A 6,255-nucleotide genomic window follows, 5' to 3' on the forward strand; every position below is an offset into this window, starting at 1 on the left:
GGGACTCCCCAGGTTGGGGGGCGGCGCTGGTTAGGAACCCGTTGGAGTTCATTGTGGGAGTGTGAATGGGTGCACCCCGCTTTGTCGGGGGATGGCTGCGGAGGGTGAAGAGGCGGGGGCCTGTTATTGTGATGGTTGACTGCGTGCCAGTTGCACACGAGGTTCACGGGCTTTGCACACCGGTCTGCGGGTCCCCCTCCACCTTCTAGCAGGACACCCCCCAGTGCTCCGATCTCCATCGAGCCCCCGAGGTGGTGGGGTTTGCCCAGGTAGCACCGGAGCCCTATGCCTTACCCATGAGCCCGTGGGGAAAGGCCGGGCTTCTCAGTAGCTTCTGTGAAACCTGCCAAGACTGCTGCTCAGAGGGTAGCTCCAACTCCCCAGTGAGTGTACTGGGATGAACAGCCCAAGTGTTGTCGGCCCTGGTGCGAGAGCTCACACACATGCCACTTGACACAAGCCTGCCAGGGACAGGGGCACTGACATTGAACCACACACACACACAATTTCAAAAATGTCCGAGCCATTAAATGAGGGAAGAAAAACCTTCTGTAAGGTGGAGGGAAGAGCACCCCTGAAATTTGGGGGAAATTAGAATATAGGCAGTACTTATTTTTGATATCTTTAACAGATCTAGGCACTTACTTAGTTGAAGAACAAAAATGACTTCTGTGTGGCTTGATTTGTTCATATGCTCACAATGGGTAAAGTTAAAGGTTGGAAGGAAAAGAAAACACACACAGTTCCGAGAGAAAGGCATCTTCTGGGCTTTCTGATTATCTCCAGGGAACAACGTTCCTATGGACCCCCCACCCCCCACCCCTTTTATCTCTGAGCCCACTGGTGCTGACAGACCGAGTCCCACCGCCGGACACATGCAAATTCAGACAGACACACCAAGGTCGCGCCCACACTTGTGCACACTCATCCGCATGTGTGTGATAGGATCGCTGGCGTGAGAAACCAGAGTGGGGCTTTGTTGTTGATTGCCTCAAGGGTGTGAGCCAGGGAGCCTGATGGAGTTCTCAGGTCTGTGCCTTAGCCCAGGAGAGGCGACAGGGGCACACATGCTTATGGGGCTATGGTGCCAGGCCCCAGGGCCCTTGTTGTGGGTGTGGTGGGTGCTGGTGCTCAGAGTAAGGTGGGGGTGTGGTTTGGGTCAGGTGAGGTACGACTACCTGAGGAGGCTCCCCCCACCCCACCCCCCCCTTTCTGTTTTTTCCTCCCTGTCCTCATCCTTTTCACCCCTCACAATTTGAGGCAGGCCCTAGCAGGAGCTGGCATCTGGAGACCAAGGACCTGAGGGGCTGACCAGGAGACAGAGCCCTGATGAGCTGTAGCCTCTCCCCCATCCCTCTCCTGCCCCCTCAGCTGTGAGAGGCCAGGCCAATGTGCCCCTAGGAAGCAGCAGTGCCTCCGGAGGGTGGCTTTCAACAGTTCCTTTTGCCAACCTCAGACCCTAGTGTCTTGGGTTTGTGTGTGTGGAAATGAAAGGAAAAGGAGAGATGCCTCAGGGCGTTGATCCTAGCCCTGTCAGTACCCCTACTCACCCTCCAGTTCTCCCGCACTGGGAGATGGAATGGGATAGTACCCACCCCCTACGGCTATTGAATCCTTAATGTGTGTAAAGTTCTGAGCACATAGCTATGGCTGTTCAAGGAGTTGCTGTTATTGTTATTATTACCCTAGGGTTTGCTCCTTGGGGGACCTCAGAAGTGAAAATTTATGTTGTGCCCTTACCGTGTTGGAGGGCAGTCACAGGAGAGAATAATGGGGGAGGGAAGGTTGGTCTGAGGAGGGAGAAGTTGTCACCTCACCTCCCTCTCCCTTCAGCTCTGAGCAGCGGGAAGGAAAGGATGGGAAGAGAGCTGTCTCTGACTCCAGCCTGTCCCCCACCCCTGTTCTAGAGCTGGAAGGTGGGATGGGTAGACTTGGAGGTCCTGGGCTGTGACCAGAGAGCAAGCACTGAAGATTTCTTCAGCGCCCCAAGCTCTATGGGCGGGTGGGGTGATCCAGTCTCCTTGCTCCAGCCTTCCATTTGGCTTTGCCAGTATATAGTTTGCCCTGGGCCTAGGGGAGACTTTGGCTCTCTGCATGGAGGCTGGGGGAGGAGGGCATTATATTTAGGCTCAGGGTCCTTGAGCTAAGGGTGCTGCCCCTCATGGACCCACTCATTAGACACTCTGTAGTACCCAGTTGCTCTTCCCTCCCTGCACACATGGGGTTCAGTAAAACTTGTATCAAAGGATTGCATTAGTTTTCTGTGAGGATGGAGCCAACTAGCTTGTCCTCCCTGGTTAAAGAAATACCCCTCCTCTTGCCCTTTGATTGATTACCCCACCCCCCAACACGCTTGAGGTCACACACACACACACACACACACACACTTGCCCTCGGATTTACCCACAGATACAGGAAACAAGACCACCTTGTTGCTCACTTTCCTTTCGAGTGATGCTCTCTTGTCTCCCAAGCCAAGATCATTCTCTGTTTCAGAACCAAGAACGGGTATGGGAGTGGGATCCAGTAGGCGAGCGGACCAGGAACGGGGTGTGGGATGAGGAAGGCTGTTTGAACCATAGGTCCCTTATACCTGTGATGGGATGGGGAGGCCGCTGCTGGAAATGTCAGACCCTTTTGAGAAAAGAGAAAACAGTTGTGAGATGGAAAGCCAGCACAGTCCCCTCCCGGCCAAGCCCCAAGCCACGTTAGCTGAGCTGCTGAGCTGCTGCTGCTTGGCTGGAAGTTATAAGGGAAAATCCAATGAATAAATTGGATATATTCTCTACTCATTTATCTTTAGCCTGTGGTCCATCAAACTGGTGTTGTGATGTGATGACTGCTCCCTGCCCAGAACGTAATTCATCAGCGGCAGCAGTGGCCACTGTGTAGGTGGTGGCTGAGGGGGGACAATGGCCCGAGGTTTTTGTGGCTGGCTCACTTGTTTGAGTTGCCTCTGGTGGCCCCCACCCTCCCTCCCTGTTTGTCATGAGCTGGCACTAAAGAGCTGCCGCGGAGGGACAGTGGCAGGCATTTGGGGGGACCAGTTTGCTTGTCACTGCCTTCCCTTTAGCCAGAACTGCTGCTGCCACCGCTGCTGTGGCCTCAGCGGCAGCGAGCTAAAGCTGAAGCTGCCGTGAGGCTCCGCCACCCTCCGCCACCGGCCTTATACTAATTAAACAGCATGAAGAGGCTGAATCACCAGGCCTGCATAGTTTTAAAATTGTAGCCCTGCCTGTTGTGCTGAGTCAAACTGGTTTGTCGGGATTGGGCAGCTGGGGGAGGGGAGAGTGTGGGGAGGGAGCCTGGGTACAGCTGGGCACCTGATGGGGTGGGAGAGGCCCCTTGCCCCGGGGGCTGGCCCTGGCGCCAGGTCTCCTATGGCCTTCTGTCCCCAGACTCCTGGCCAGACCCACTGTGACCTGGATCCCTGGGAAGGGCTCAAAGCCCTCACCTAAGGGCTAGCTCTCCATCCATCCTCCTGACTGGCTGGTAGGGCCAGGACCGGGGTGGGGGGCATGGATGAGCCCTGAGACATCTGGGCTCTCTGCCCTGCGCTTCTTCCTCCCTTCTCCTCCCTCTCAGGTTTATTTAATTATAAATCCCCATGATCTGAGGGCAAGAATGAAAAACAAAATGTGTTCTCTGTTCTGAGATGCTCCCCACTCCTCCTTCCCAGACTTGAGGGCTACAGCAGGGGCGTGTGGATGAGGGAGGTGGCCTTGGGTGAGATAGGCTCCTCCAGGTCCCATGGCAGGGTCCCTCCTAGACCCCTTGCTCCTCAGGCTAACCACCCTGAGTGTGCAGGTTGGTGCATGCATATATACCATGAGAGAAGACTGGGGACAGATTCCTGGAGTTGGTTGGCTGAGATATGGACCCTGTGTGTGTGTGTGTGGGGGGTGGGGGTGCAACTCAGGGATAGCATGAAGTTCGTTCTCTCTTTGCAGGCAGGACTCTGGGATGCACCTCCTCACCCAGACCACAGCCCCTCTGTCCTCCTGCCCCTGCACACTCTGCTGCTCCAGCCCCGGGGAAAGACCTTTTCCCCACCTCAGCGTCCCTGGGCTGGAATTTGGCTTGGAGGCATCTTGCTTATCTCTAGAATTTTTTAGTTCCTTGAGTTTCACTGACACCCTTATTCCCCAGGTAGGGTGCTGTGGGGCCTGGCAGGTGCGACCAGGGCAGGTGTCAGGCTCGTAGTTGGCTGCCCCTGTACCAGGGCAGCCCAGTGAAGCTCTCAGACACAGGCCGGCTACCCCATTCTCCTCATGCTGGGCCCCCAACTTATGTGTGGAAGTGTTGCCTGCAGTTCCCAGGGCTAGATCTCTTCGTGATGCCACCCCCTCCCCAACGGCTCAGGGGCCCTGCAGACAGTGCCGTTGTGCTGGCAGGAAAGTGGCCTGCTGCTTGGCCAAGGGCTGTCTACCTGGGGAGGCTGCACCCAGCCACACCCAGAACCATCTTCATGGCCCTGCGCCACCCCCAGCCTTGTGACCTGTGACAGCGCCAGCATGTGCCAGGGTGACAGGAAGCAGGTCTGGTCCAGGCTGCCCAGTACTACTGCTTTCTTAGCACACACTCCCCCTCCCAACTCTTCCCATAGGAAGACTGTACTTGCAGTGTGTGTGTGTGTGTGTGTGTGCTGCATGTGCGCGAAGGATGCACCTCTGAGGCTTCACACAAACTCACACTGTGTCTGTATGCTCCTGTGGCATGTTTCAGTGCAAACGGGCCTCTGTGTGTGTGCAGCTGATGCTAGTGTGTGTGACGTGTGTGTGACTATGTAAGAGCATGTAAGAGTTTGTACAGGAAAACTGGTGTTTTTCTTTGCACTTAACTACACTCAAAACTGTGCCTTGTGGCTGGCAATAGTGTGTGCGGTTGGGTGTGTAAGGAGAATGTACAGTTGGGGGTGTGTCCCTCCGTGTATGCCTATGTCTCAGGAAATCTGCACATAACGAAGGCTATAAGAGTGACTCTTGGTGTAAGGCAAGCCAGATCTGTGTGCAGGAAAGTTTCACTGTATGTGAACGTCTAAAGAAGACTAATCTGTTTGTACCATGTGCATCCGAGTGTCTGAGAGAGACAGACCGTGGCTATGTGCGAAGCCGTGTGTGTCTCAGGCAGCGGTGGCTTTGTGTGTTTTTGGCCCCCATATGTGTTGACTTGTCCCTCTTTGGCCCCAGGGGTGGGGAAGGAACCTAGCCACTGAGAGAGAACTGGTGAGACGTGTGTGTCTGTATGTTTGTGCACAGGCGAGGGCCACACAGCTGCTGCCACGCGGCTTCTCTCTGTCGCTCTGGAAGTGCGATTGCTTCGCTTCTGAGCACTGAAGGCCCAGTTCCAGAAAGTCCCCAGGCCTGGGGTCCACTTCCCTGCTTACTTTTGGGGGGCCGTTGGGGTTCCCTGCCTGACCAAATCCTGTATCTGGGAGTGGCCAGCTGCTCTCTGGTCTCCCTGCAGCAGCCAGATGGTGGAACAGAGGAGGGCAGGGGTGCAGGCAACAGTTGGAGAGTTTGGAAACTGCTCACTCACTTTTCTTTTGTCCTTATCCCCACACCTCATATCCTTTACCCCAACCCCAGCACACACACATGTGCACACACACACACACACACACACGCTTGCGCACACACCACATAGCAGAAAAAAGGTGGGCTCTGCTGGGTTGGGTCTCTCCCTCCCAGTGCCACAGACAGGGGGATTCTGCACCCACCACACACACACACACACACACACACACACACACACACACCCTTTCTGAGGTTGGGACACAGGCACCTCAGGTCTCTGTCTTGCTGAAGGAAGCCGACCCCTCCCCTCCCCCAAGAGCAAGCCCCCTCCTCATCAGGGTGACCGGAGCCCTTCCTCAGGCACACATGACTCGAAATCCAAGTCCTCTCCTCATTAATGGGAAAAATGTGCGGAGATTGAGCGATGGCCAAGGCTGAGCGATGGCCAAGGGCCGATCCCCTCCCTCCCTTGCTCTCTCCCCAGAAATTAAACAGAAATGAAGAGCCTCCCCCTTTCTCCTGCCCACCCCCTCTTCCCACCTCCCCACGCCTCCTCCCTCCACTCCCTCCCTCAGAGCCAGCGCAGGGCTTGTTTTAAACTGTGGAGGAATCTGGCTGAAGGGGGGAGGGGGCTGAATATTTGGGTTTAAACAGTTCCAGATGGGTTTGGCACAGGCTGAGCAGAAGGAAGTGCGAGAGAGGGAGGAGGGAGGCAGCCGAGGGAGCGGTGGGAGCCTTG

The sequence above is a fragment of the Myotis davidii genome, unplaced genomic scaffold (assembly GCF_000327345.1).
Source record: "Myotis davidii unplaced genomic scaffold, ASM32734v1 scaffold27, whole genome shotgun sequence".
Taxonomy (NCBI): Eukaryota; Metazoa; Chordata; class Mammalia; order Chiroptera; family Vespertilionidae; genus Myotis; species Myotis davidii.